Raw genomic sequence first — 13,390 nt, 5'->3', positions numbered from 1 at the left:
CCAAACTGTATAATATAAATTCACGCAAGTCCACCAATGGTCTAATAGGGTCTTTACGTAGCCACTTTTATTTTTATAGTTGGTATTTTACAACCTAAAGTACTAATATATTTTCCTTCATTTTTTGTTATTAATTGTTGTTTTCTTATCAAGTTACAGCAAAAATTGAAGAAATATACTGATATCTTCTTTGGGTTTTACTTCAACTTTTTGAAATTATTCTCACTTCTAATATTTCTAATAATTGTATTATATTGATTTATAATCATTATGACTGATTGTTTTGATTTGTCCGCTTTTACATGTGATCTGAACTTCTTACTTTCTTTATATCATTTTTAAATCTATAAATCTTAAAAGTCTTATAAGTTTTGCTTCAAGCTTGACGACAACTTTAAAAGCGGAATGCATTACCTGATAAACATTACAGCTAATTTGTTGAATGAGAAGGTATTAAGTGAAAGCCGCATCAATGAACTTCAGATTGCCTTGTCTGGAGCGCTTGGAGACAGTTATCTAAAATGTGTGATGAAACCTTGTCTTTAAAATATGCATCTGAATTCCAAGAATTTGCAATGACTTTGCATTTTCATTCACTACACGCTTATAACTACGTTAGCCAAATGTTTCAGTCTCGTTTTTCAGACACAAGAACGTTGCTATCGTTAAGAACCAAGCTGTAGATGATTCTCCAGGTTATCAGAAAGTCTAAGATTTCTCAAAGAAAGTGCAAACAACAGAGGAAAGGAAAGAAACTTACTGATTTGTACTTACTGATGGATGAAATGGCTGTTCGAAAGCATATAGAATTTGAATCCAAAGACATGTATTGACTTTGGCAACGAGAAGAAGAGAATAATCGAGTTACTTCCCAGGTCCTGGTATTTATGGCAGTAGCACTTAGTAACAACTGGAAAATTCTTCCTGTGGGTTATTTTTTTATAAATTGGCTATCAGGAGGAGAAAAAATAAGTTTAGAGAAGCAGTGCCTTACAGTCATTCGTGGTACTGGAGAGAAAGTTGTTGCCATGATATTTGATGGCCCGCTTGCAAATGTTATTATGGCTATGCTATTTGGCTACAGCTGAATTGTGTCGATCAAAATTGTGAATTGGATACAACAGAAGAACTGAAGACACGTTTCTCTCACCTCGTGACCACAGAACCCATCTTTGTGTTTATGGATTCGTGCCATATTTTAAAACTGGTTAGAAATGTTTTTGGCCCCACAAATCAATATTTATTGTCGAAGATTGTGTTGATTGGAAGTTTGTGTTGGAACTACATTGTATTCAATAATGTTAAAAATTAATTTGTCCTACAAGCTCAGAAATATTCATATGCAGTAGCAAGATAAAAAGAATATTCGACTGGCTGCTCAACTGTTCCTGACTGTGTAACAGATTGAATTAAAATATGTCTTGAGGAAAAATTCCTGGTTTGAGGGATCGAAGCAACTAAACATTTTCTTCGTGTCATCTTTCATTAGTCAAAATATGTTAATTATGATTGCTAATAATTTATTTTATTTATGAAACAACTCATCAAATATATTTGCAGGCCGTTCGACATAGTTTGAAGAATACAGTAAGTAAAGGTTGGAAAGCAGCTGTTCCTTAATGGAATTATGACGCCGTAAAAACATTATTGAATGAAACTGAAAAGTGTTTGATGAACCTTTAAGAATCTAGAATTACGAGTATATAGATATCAAAAAGGAGACGGGCTTTGTAGATTTTATTGTTGCATGTCACAGTTTGCAAGCGTTATGTCGAAAATTGTTATTAGAAGAAAATGCTTTGTTTAGGTAAGTTGAAAGAACTAAACTTGGGAGGGTGAGCAAAAACAAAGTTTTCATTTACATGTAAACAGGTATATTTTGGCTGTAACAACAATCTCACTACACGCCAGTTTGCATCAGCCTATAGAAACATTCTTCTCCATAATGAGTTGAAATCTATTATAGTGAAAGATGGTGCAAAATGGGCCACGGGGTAAGATGGGACTTCTGTTTATTCGTGGTTAACGCGCTTTCATCTAGCTGTTATTTGGGGAACTAAATGTCAACCTAAAAAAAGGATCACGGGACGAGAGAACGTCCGAATCGCTCTCTTTGTTTGGAAGTAACATAGTTTTTCACGTTTCCGCAATACTTCATCTAATTTTACGCCCGCTACAAAGTTTCTACAAAGTAAGCATCGTTGCGAACTTTTACGTTACCTTTTAGATGAAGATATTATGGTATTCGAAGTAACCTTTAAGACTGAAATTGTTTAGTTTTGAAATAAAGTTGATCCGTGTTTGCATTCAGTGTAAAAAGTGCACGTTGGGACACGTAGGGCCAACCTTGGGCAAGATTGGGGTACCCCATCTTGCTCAAGGTTGGCCATGAATTCTGCTGCTGGATATATACTAGTTCACTGCAATATAGTGCAGTGAACTAGTTTTTAATTCGTTGTCATTGTTAATTTTATATCATTTTTTCGAATATATAAAATAATAAGTTTAAAAATGATCTTTTTATAGAAAATGAAATATTCCACTTTTAAGTCATATCTAACTGTAATAAATTTATACAATATATACTGTATTAATTTATTATTTATGTTTTTACGTTTTATTTTATTTGTGAAAACATTTTTTAAATTTAAATACTATCTTAACAAGAAATAAAATGTGAGATAACAATCGAAATAAAAATTTTTTTCCACGAAAAAAAATATCGTCTGCTTACAAAATAGTGAAACTGAGCATGCGCGAAGTGAAAGTATCGTCTGGTACAGTAAATACGAGTATGTTCAAACTTTTATATTTATTTATTCGGAAAATAATAATATATATAACCGCTGTGATAAATGGGCACACTGTTCTTGTGCCAATATTGAAGAAAACAACAGTTTAACCATTTTAATTTGTTTTTCTTGTATATAAAAATAATATTCCCATCTTACCACACCGGTGGGGCAAGATGGCGCATTTACAGATAATTTTAAAATATTAAATTTTCTTGTTTTTAAAAACGTTTTTCAAAAATTAAATTTTTTATTATATATTACCAAATGTTGTAGTTGCCGAGAATAAAAAAAATTATTGTTCTCATTAAAGTGGTTGCCATCTAATGACTTTTCAAACCTTAATGTCCTCATCCTGCCCCACCTTCCCCTAAATGAAAATTGTTTTCCTCAATTACAACAATAACTGTAATTAACAACAATGAATTTTTGGAAGTTTTCACAATTAGATTATAGAATACAGTAGAATACAGTATTGCAGCAATATAAAAAGACATACAAATCATGTGAGGTTATATATCTCTATCAGTTTTACGATTATAATTTGTGGAAGTTTTTACTCGATTCCAAGAGAGGCAAGTACTCTGTCTTCTCCATCTGCAGACAACTACGATTCTACATCTTTTTCTTCTACATACACAACTTCGAGTGACAACAAATCTCGGTACAGACCCAAGAAATCCAATATTTCCAACCTTCCACAAAATGAGATTCCACAGACGTTTGATTTCATGAATTTTTGCGAAGATGAAATCTCTTTTGGCATTTCTGGTGTCAAGTCAGAGATTTGTTTCTGTTTCCTTTGCCGTTTTATTTTTTCATTACAAGTTTTATGTTAAAAACTTAAAACAATTAATCAAAATGTCATTTTAAATTTAAACACTAAAATCGCATCTACTCAAAACAAGAATTTAACATTTTATATTGCGTAATTTATATCAATGTTTTCTATTGGTTAAGATGATAAGTATTTTGAAATAAATGAATTCACACATTCATTTATTCCTAAACGCAGTTTAAAATGTCATTCAATTTCCACATTAAATTTTTATGCTATAAGCCTGTTTTTAAACGATTAAAACATTTTATTATGATAGATCTTTACATCACGAGTCAAATACAAAAATAATAGAATAATACAAAAATTTTAAAAAGAGGGTAAGACAGTTTGGAATGACGTGCCTCACATAGCACTAGGCACCAGCGTAATAAGAATAATACATGGATGATGGATCACTATAGGTTCTACTAAATATCGAATCCTAATTAGATCATTAATTAATACTTTATTTCACGTAAAAAAACTTTAGCCTAATGATCTAATTAGGACTTTGAATTTAATAGAATCTACGTGATAAGAAGATTTATAATTCATTTATTGTTATTACTAATGCTTAATCATTAATGCTAAGTTTAAAATAGAATAGATTTCGAATGTGTGTGTGGTGTTAACAGCTTGACAATTCATAAAGATTAACGAAATTTAAGTTTTTGAACGTATCGTTTTTATAGAAATTCAAAATACAGTATTTAACGCAATTGAAAACCGTAGTGCATACAGTACGCTGTACACAGGGTATATTTTGTTCCTATAAAAAATTTTATTTTACATTACAAAAACTCTAGATTTTTAGGTATATTGCTGCATGTACGATAATTTATTAAATAAAAACTACGTCATGTTACATGTATTAATATATATAGTATGATACCTGCTTTTACATTTTATATAAGCAAATATCTTTTTTAGAATAATTTCAATAAATTTTAAACTACAGTACTTGCAATTTTACAAGTCATGTTCTGTTAACGAGTTAACACAGTAACTCCATCTGCTGAAGTGTTTTAAAACTATATTTACGAGACGAGACAGGCTGGGAAAATGAGATGAATCCGAATTATCATTTCAAGATTTAAGTTCAGGCCTATCAATTTTGAAACAAATAAGATTTTTAAATCCTTTTCATGTTTACCATATACTAATATATAAAAGGTTCGGTCAATTTGAATTTTAATTAGATCCGTTTTACTTCATATCTTACAGCATATTATGTTTTATTATTATTTTTATCAAATAAACATAGAAATATTAATGAGTATTTTTATGGTTTCAAATAAAGAAATAAAATAATCAGACATTTCAGTTATTATCAAAGAACATACAGGGTGATCCAAAAGTAACAGAAAATTTGAAATATCAATAATTTGTATATAAAACGTCTCTTTAATCCAAAACTTGTTCCGTAGACTGCCTCACAGCATTGCGGTTAGAAACATCTTTATTTTACGAAATTGGATTACAAATGCATTTCAGGTTGATTTATATTTAGGCTTACAACCCCCTCTCCAGTGCTATATGGAAAAACAATGATATAAGTGGAACACAATATTATCTAGATATCGCAAAAAAAAGGAATTTTTACATGGCATAACTGTTTACATACCATAAAACGTGATAAAATATCTTTCGCAATAATTTTATCATACACGACATTTCAGTATTCTATAAAAGTAAATTATGATAATTTAACATTTTAATTTATATAAAACATAAAAAAACAATTTAATTTTAAAAAATTTTAAAATTTTTCTAAAACACTTACAATTTTATTTCCATACACTCAAAGTGGGCTTATACCAGTATACTTTAGTAAAACTTTATGAATGTTACTATACTGTGACAAACAATTATGATTTAGAAATTAAGCTATTTAACAATTTAATCTTTTTTACATTAACGACATATAAATACATACCAACAATAAGTTTTATCCAGTATTTTTAATACATTACTGTACAACGAATCTTCTTTTCTTTTCTTTTCTCGGGGTTCATAACGAATCTTAGATTATAGTTTTATTATAATACATCCTGTGTTGTGGCGCTGTCTATTAAATTATACCATTGATGGTCTATTTGCATAACATCAGAAATATTAATTAAATTTTTCTTAGAGTGTTTTATTATTTCAATATGCTCCTTAAATTTTATTTTATATGTATCTTTTCTGAGTGTAGATTTCTTATATTGTTTCTATTAATTTGACATTTATTATTCTTTGTATGAGGAACTATTGCACTCAAGTCAAATGGCTGCTTCGTGTTCTTTTATCCTTTGTTCTAATTTCCGGCCAGTTTACCCTATGTAAACTTTTCGATATTGACAAGTACGTACATTCTATCTTATAAACTGCACCTGTTTTTCTAAGATTATTTATATTGCTATTATATTGTTTTTTATATTCCTGGGATATTATTTATTTTATCGTCAATGTTTTTTAAGACTAATTCCACTAATTTTGGCCCCATCTTTGACCCCATACTAATACCGTCTATCTGCCTATAGAATTCATCATAAACTTCAAAATAATTTCTTGTATAAGCAAAATTTATTAATGATTTATCTACGTTTAGTTGAATTAGGCTAGCATCTATTAGTTTCCATTTTATATTTGAGTATATGTTTTTAACATCAAGGCTTATTAATTTATCTGTTTTTTCCCTTTTTTAATTTCTGTATATTGTTGATTACATCGTTAGCATTTCTAACACTATAACTGGAATAATTAATGATTTTTAACTGTTGTTTAATATATTGAAAATGAGTTATTTAATTTTATATCTTTTTTATATTTACAGTCATTTGCTATACCTTTATATGGGTTTTCTCCCACTTTGAGTGTATAGAAATAAAATTGTAAGTGTTTTAGAAAAATTTTAAAATTTTTTAAAATAAAATTATGTTTTTTTTATGTTTTATATAAATTAAAATGTTAAATTATCATAATTTACTTTTATAGAATACTGAAATGTTGTGTATGATAAAATTGCGAAAAGTATTTCATCACGTTTTATGGTATGTAAACGGTCATATCATGCAAAAATTTCTCTTTTCGCGATATCTAGATAATATTGTGTTACACTTATATCATTGTTTTTCCATATAGCACTGAAGAGGGGTTGTAAAATATAAATCAACTCGAAATGTATTTGTAATCCAATTTCGTAAAATAAAGATGTTTCTAACCGCAATGCTGTAAGGCGGTCTACCGAACAACTTTTGGATTAAAGAGACGTTTCATATACAAAAACCAATAGACAGCAACCATATTATAGTATCAATAATTTGCTAAGTATTTACAGCAGCGTGGTGCAGATTTTTTACAGGAATGCACAAATGAAGTGGGAGTTTTGTTTGTAATGAGAAAATTTGTATTCATGTATTGAGATTAGCTCTTACATTTCCTGCCATCAATTGCTCCTGAGTTGATTGCTTAGTTTGTATAACATCAAAGACATTATTACAAATTTTCAATGTGGTGCCCATCATTCGTGAGCACTGTCGTCAGACGAGCATCTTTTCCTATTGCTTCGCCTGTCATGCAACTCCTAAGGTAAACATTTGGAATGAACCGTATCCTAAGTTGCTCCTTTCCGTATAATTGGCCTGCAAGATCTCCGGACTTTATACTTTACGACTTTTGATTATGGGGCTACTTAAAGTCAAGTATTGAGTTCAGCCAGCTTCATTGGGTGCGTTGAAGAATTCTGTCCGCAAGCATGTTTCAGAAATAGCACCTGAAATGCTCGTTAATGCTGTGCATAGTGTAGTCCTTGACCACAAACTATCATGGAAGCCTCATATTCAATACGTTATCAATAGGACTAGTCTCATTCTTAGCAGCCTTCTATGTGTTGCCCGTAATAGATGGGGTTTAAGCTACGAGGCGTTTAACTCCATTTATGACTGTGTGTTTGTCCCAATCTTATGTTACAGCTCAGTTGTATGGGATTAGGCTACAAGCCCGTCCATAACCACTGGAGATTGAGGACTGCCCAACGACATGCACTGATTCTCCTGACTCGTAATTACAGTACGGTCTAGAATGCTACTCTCCCGGTTATTGCTGGAAAACCACCAATCTTGCAACAGATCCACTACACTATGGGCAGGTTCCTTGCTTCAAGAGAAAGAAGTGCTTCCAACATCGAACTTGATGTACGTACATTTCAATGATCTTCCCCATCCGGTAATTAAAAGAGTAGCCTGGTCAACGGGCTCTGCTATTGAGGCATTCACAGAAGGCTGGAAAACATCACAGGGTACGGCAGGTGCATTTGTCATTATCTCTTCTGGCATGGAAACACATCATGATACCTTCAGGCTTTACCTGGAGTGCTCGGTGTTTTAGGCTGAGATATTTGCTGTCCTTATGGCTGTACAGTATTGCAATAATGAGTATAAAAGAAAACGCATTAACATCAGTACAGATAGTGCTGCTACTGTGCAAACCCTTCAGAATAAGGACACCTACCATCTAATTGCAAGGAACATCCTTTCTGCTGTCTTCCTGTCCTCTAATACCTACCACATTAAATGGATCAGGGTCATCAGGGCACTCCGGGCAGATTTCCTTGTCCGCACTGCCATGGAACATTATGAAAGGCGTTTTTGCCTATTATCAGCTGCCCTTTTCCAACATCAGACAACGGCTTTGGAACGGCGTGATTGAGTGCTGGCAAAGTGACCGGAACTCCCTGCCAGAGAGCCATATCACAACTCTTTCCTAATATTGACTGTCGACTTAAGTGGAAGTGGATTCACCCGCATCATCGCCTTAAACAGTTCCTTACTGAGCATGGACGTTTTAATGCATATCTGCACAGGTTCCATCATAGTGACTCAGATTGTTGTCCTATCTGTAGTACACGTGATGGAGCGTACCATTATCTTATGGACTGTCCCATGCTTGAGGACGCTCGGCATCCCCTTCATCATCTGACTCTTGAAAGCGGGACCGATTGGCCTTGCAACCGTAACTTTTAGTTTCTGAAAGAAAGAAATTTCATCTTCTTGAAGAGATAATTGAACGCTACTTAGTGTGAACAACTATTATTTAGACGTTTTATGTTTGTACTGCCGCCCATTACGTAACGTGTATTATAATTACTGTTCGATGCTAGCCAGCATCCTCCTCACTTTGTAAATACGCAATTTTTTGTCTTCTTACTTACGTTATCTTTATTCTTAATTTTATTTTTATATTCTTTTGTGTTTATGTATCTGAAATGTACCTTATGTACACGTTTTCAATTGTGCCTAGCGGTGTCGGATGCTAATAAAGATTATTTGTCTGTATTAATTCTCTATTAATGCTCATTAATAGAGAATTATTAATTTTTTCAATTAAAAGAACTTTTTTAAAATGTTTATAAAATGGCCATGAAAACCAGGAATACTGTACTCTACATAACTTAGCATGGCCATATTCCCATCATTATATAAAAATTTACACTTTATTCTTAACTTTTATTTGTTTTGTATCAAAATATAACTTAAAATGCTATAAATCTTTTTATAGTAGTAAAATTTAAAGCATACAATATTTATATATTTAAATTTAAGTAGTATGTAGCAGTAACTTTAGTTCAGTTGAAATAATAAGGAAAATTGAAATCAATTTATTTAAATAATTTGAATTTTGATGAACATTATAATTAAATTCATAAATACTGTAATTCTCTTTGTGCACTAATATTTAATTTTGCAATTTTGTTTGTTTTGAAAAATAAAAGTTTCATATTAAATAAAAACTGAATTTAATTAGATTATTTTAAATTTAGTTTTAGCTAAACATATTTAAACTGAAAATACCAGGAGCCAAGCGGAATGAAATGAAGCTTTAAACCGAAGCCATAAAAATAAACATCAAAAAAGAAAATAAGAAATCAAAAGAAACTTTCATTTATAATTTGTCTTTTACATAAAAAAAAATTCTATATTTTGGGTTCTTGTGTATCCTAAGCTGTTGGCTTTCTATCTGGGTCTGACAAATAGAATTACTATGCTTTATTTTAGAAACTTTAATATATATTCTGTATTTTATTTTATTTTTTCTGGCTTGATTGACTAATGTCTGTATTATAAAACTTGTCAACTTTTATATGTAATATAAAATACTTTCAAAACATCTATTTAATTGATCATTTATTTTATGAAATATTATTCTAACGGAGATTATTATATATCAAATTCGTTCCTTATTATACAGTTTTTAGTTTAACAAAATCATGACTTTTAAGAGGACGAATGGAACATTTACCAAACCAGAAAAATTTTTTCGGTGTGAAAGTAAAAATCAGGCTATATTTATTTATTTAATAAATATAGCCTGATTTTTACTTTCACACTGAATTCATTTAAACTTTAAAATCGTATGTTTAAAAATACTTTTAATCAACTATGATTGATTGTAAACGAAATCCTTCTGGGTTACTGAAAATTAGAATATTAGAACTAGGTCATTAAGATCATAACCGGATATATTGGCAAACACATTTGTTTTAAACACTTTTATTTATAACCTTGATATTATATGAAATATCATATCGAAAGTCTAAACCATATTTATCTATGTATATTTAATATTAGAAAAAAAAACCAAAACACAAATTTAACCTACATTCACAATATAAGCAATTTGGTATTAAAACTAAATATGTAGTTTAAATTTTCATTAAATAATTTAAGCATTATTAATCCATAAACGTAGTGTAAAATATAAATATTTTGTGATACTACTATTATTTCATTTTTGACTCTCAGTCCTATGTTGCACGAAGAAAGCCCTACTAATTATACCCATAAAGGATTCGACTAAACTAGGAGTGGCGAATCTTTTTAAGCCCGCGTGCCATATAGTAAGCACACTTAGCTTTAAAGATATTTATACGTGCCAAATCATTTAGACTTCAAATAACGATATTTAAATAAATTAAACGAATATGCTTTAATTAGAATAAATGTAAAAAAACTGATTGAAAAAGGATGAACGGTTGATAAATAATTGAAAGGATGATTGAAAAAGACAGATGATAAATCGAAATCGTATGATACGTTATGAGCCAGATGATTTTTCCTTACGTGGTACTTTGGGTACTCGTGTCATTGGTTACCCCTGGATTAAACCCACAATAGAATAACTAGTAGTGACGGGCATAGACTAGGTAGCAAGTCCCTTAGAACGGTAGACTGACGTCTTGAACCACTCGTCCATTCGGTTGTTGACATTATTTATTATAAATATTTCAATATTAAGTTTAAATCAATAAAATCTTTTGTTGATTACTTAAAATTATATAAAAAATAATAATAAGTTACCTTTCAATATTATCATTTTTAAAATAGATAAGTAATAATCAAAATAGTTTGTGGAAAATGTACTGTTTAGATAATGTATTCATTACAAAATCTATTTATCCGGACAGTGAGATGATAAGATTTGAACGATTATAAATGACCTATCAATGTTTTATTAAATATATTTTTCTTTATTGATCAGAAATCATATAGAAATGAAGCTAATTTTATCCGTAGTTTTGTTTAATATATTTGTTTTAATTCATGGGAAAAAACCACATATTGTTTTTATTTTGGCTGATGATTTGGTAAGTTTCACATTTCAAATTAAATTAATAATTTTAAAATTAATATATGTGAAATAATTATTTTAAGTATATTCTTATATAAATAATTTTATGATTATTTGTATCTTAAGTCCATGATAAACTGAAAAGATAAAAAATTTAGAGGATAAAATCAGACGATTTAACGATACACTATAAAGCAAAGAGAAGTCAAGCTTTTATATTGTTTTATTAAAGTCTTTAAACAAACGAGTAAAGTCGAGTTCAACTTCTCATGTAATTTTGCTCTATTATTACCTGAATATTATAATGCTTAATACAGTGTTCCGCCACATGGTGAAAGGTGTGACGTAAACTTTTACATATTCTGTTAATTTTAAGTTTTATTTATATATTTTTATCACAGTTGTTGTGTTCTTAAGCTTGTGTTTCATTCTCTTCGCAGCACTGATGAAATACGATGATGATTGTTTATTCTTTATTACAAGTCACGCATTTTTATGTATTCTAAAAAATTATATGTAAAATAAATTTGCTTACAGGTGTTGATGTCTTTTAATAACAATAGGTTAGTGGAATTACGTAATTCTATTAATAGTATCATATCATACGTTTTTGAGGGGAATAACATTTTGGTGTGCCGTGTTAACTCATGGGTGTGCCGCAAGTAGAAAAAAGTTGCTGAACACTGGCTATGTATACACTTTTCTAACTCTTGCCCCACGGTACTAAGAAAACATTTTTAGAAAGCTTATTATTTGCTTAGCCAAGCCCACCATTAGGTGGCCAGATGGTAAGGGATAGAGCCCGACATATTTGAACGGATCACTTTGAGATTTCTCGACCCTTCCGGATTCGATCCCGGGTTTTCCAGGCTGTCACCTTAACCGTTCGGCAATCCGGATGCTTAATGTAGTAACTTAGTGAAGTTTTAATGAAAGTAGAGCACTACACTATTTTAAACAAAATTATAACTACATTCTGTACAAATTAACCACTTTTCTGTACAAATTTGTCAAATCCGTTTTTTATGATAATGATATTTTAAACTTAAAATTTTGTAGTAAACCGCTCTGCTCAGTAAAAATACAAAAATATTCAAATACTAGGTGTTTCTCCCACCTGGCTGAAGTAGGAGGCCAATCACCTGCTGGCTTTACTCTCTGCCGCCACAAATCTCACTCACTTGTTTCCTAGAGGCCTAGAGTAGCAAAAATTTCAATAATAATAAATAATACTTTTGTCATCATCCGAACTATGATTTCGTTTCTTTTCTTTATTTTTATGCAAAAGCATTAGTAAAATTTGATCCTCACTGGAATCAAACTTTACTAATACTTTTGCATAACAATAAGCACTTCAGAACGTACAGTACAGTACACTAACTGTAAATTCTGTTTCGAAACTCACCTCCATATTCAAATTAATTAAAAAAACAGAGTTTTATTGAAATATATAAAAAGGAAAATTTCTTTTCGATTTTCTTTATCAAAATCGAAAATAAAACAACTTTCAGATTCCAGAACAAACAAACAAACAAAACAAAAAACATATCTTGTTTTGAATCAGTCCAACATCACACAAATTTATGAACTTCCCACAGAAAAACGTGGATAACATTGCTAATTTATTGAAAAATATAGTTACGATTCACCGGTATTACCGTTTCTATTTTTCCCTGGCCACAGTAGACAGCTCAATCCCGCTTATTTTGCTTGTAAGATTCTATTTGTTTACAAAACAGTTATCACTTCACAGGGTTCGTTCACTTGTTCCCAATATTGATTATTCTTAACAAAAATTTTTGAACGATTTATCAAATCCCTGGGCTTTATACACACAGTATATATATATACTGTATGTATAAAGCTAAGCTACATAAATAATATTATTTCCATTAATTTTGTTAGGGATGGAATGATGTAAGTTTTCATGGTTCCTTACAAATTCCCACTCCAAATATCGATATACTAGCGGCAAATGGTATCATCTTAAATAATTACTATGTACAACCTCTTTGTACTCCCTCCAGAGCTGCTTTACTAAGTGGTAAACATCCAATACATTTAGGTGAGTTTACATAGATTTAAGGATGACAATTGTACCTAATAGTAACGTATATGAAGATTCTATTTGTTTACAAAACAGTTATCAATATAAATTATTATAGGT

The 13,390-nt window shown here is 30.4% G+C and overlaps 2 long non-coding RNA genes across 3 annotated transcripts; one reads left to right on the top strand and one right to left on the bottom strand.

Moving 5' to 3' along the window:
* The first annotated feature begins 2,769 nt into the window (after window positions 1-2,769).
* Window positions 2,770-13,196, top strand: LOC111624333. 2 transcript variants are annotated; one of them, XR_002756557.1, is made up of 3 exons: window positions 2,770-2,792; window positions 6,431-6,488; window positions 9,416-9,909. It is a non-coding gene; the product is annotated as an uncharacterized LOC111624333 (long non-coding RNA). The 2 variants fall into 2 exon arrangements; XR_002756558.1 differs by lacking the exons at window positions 2,770-2,792; window positions 9,416-9,909 and adding exons at window positions 5,916-5,958; window positions 13,129-13,196.
* Window positions 4,936-5,979, bottom strand: LOC111624332. The gene is made up of 4 exons (XR_002756556.1): window positions 5,549-5,979; window positions 5,396-5,467; window positions 5,237-5,295; window positions 4,936-5,144 (listed from the first exon to the last, which is right to left on the bottom strand). It is a non-coding gene; the product is annotated as an uncharacterized LOC111624332 (long non-coding RNA).
* Window positions 13,197-13,390: the final 194 nt, after the last annotated feature.

This window comes from Centruroides sculpturatus, unplaced genomic scaffold, assembly GCF_000671375.1.
Source record: "Centruroides sculpturatus isolate CEXI.00-Female unplaced genomic scaffold, Cexi_2.0 scaffold9, whole genome shotgun sequence".
Lineage (NCBI taxonomy): Eukaryota > Metazoa > Arthropoda > Arachnida > Scorpiones > Buthidae > Centruroides > Centruroides sculpturatus.
Note: the sequence above shows the minus strand (reverse complement) of the source record. Positions and strands in the feature narration are given on the sequence as shown.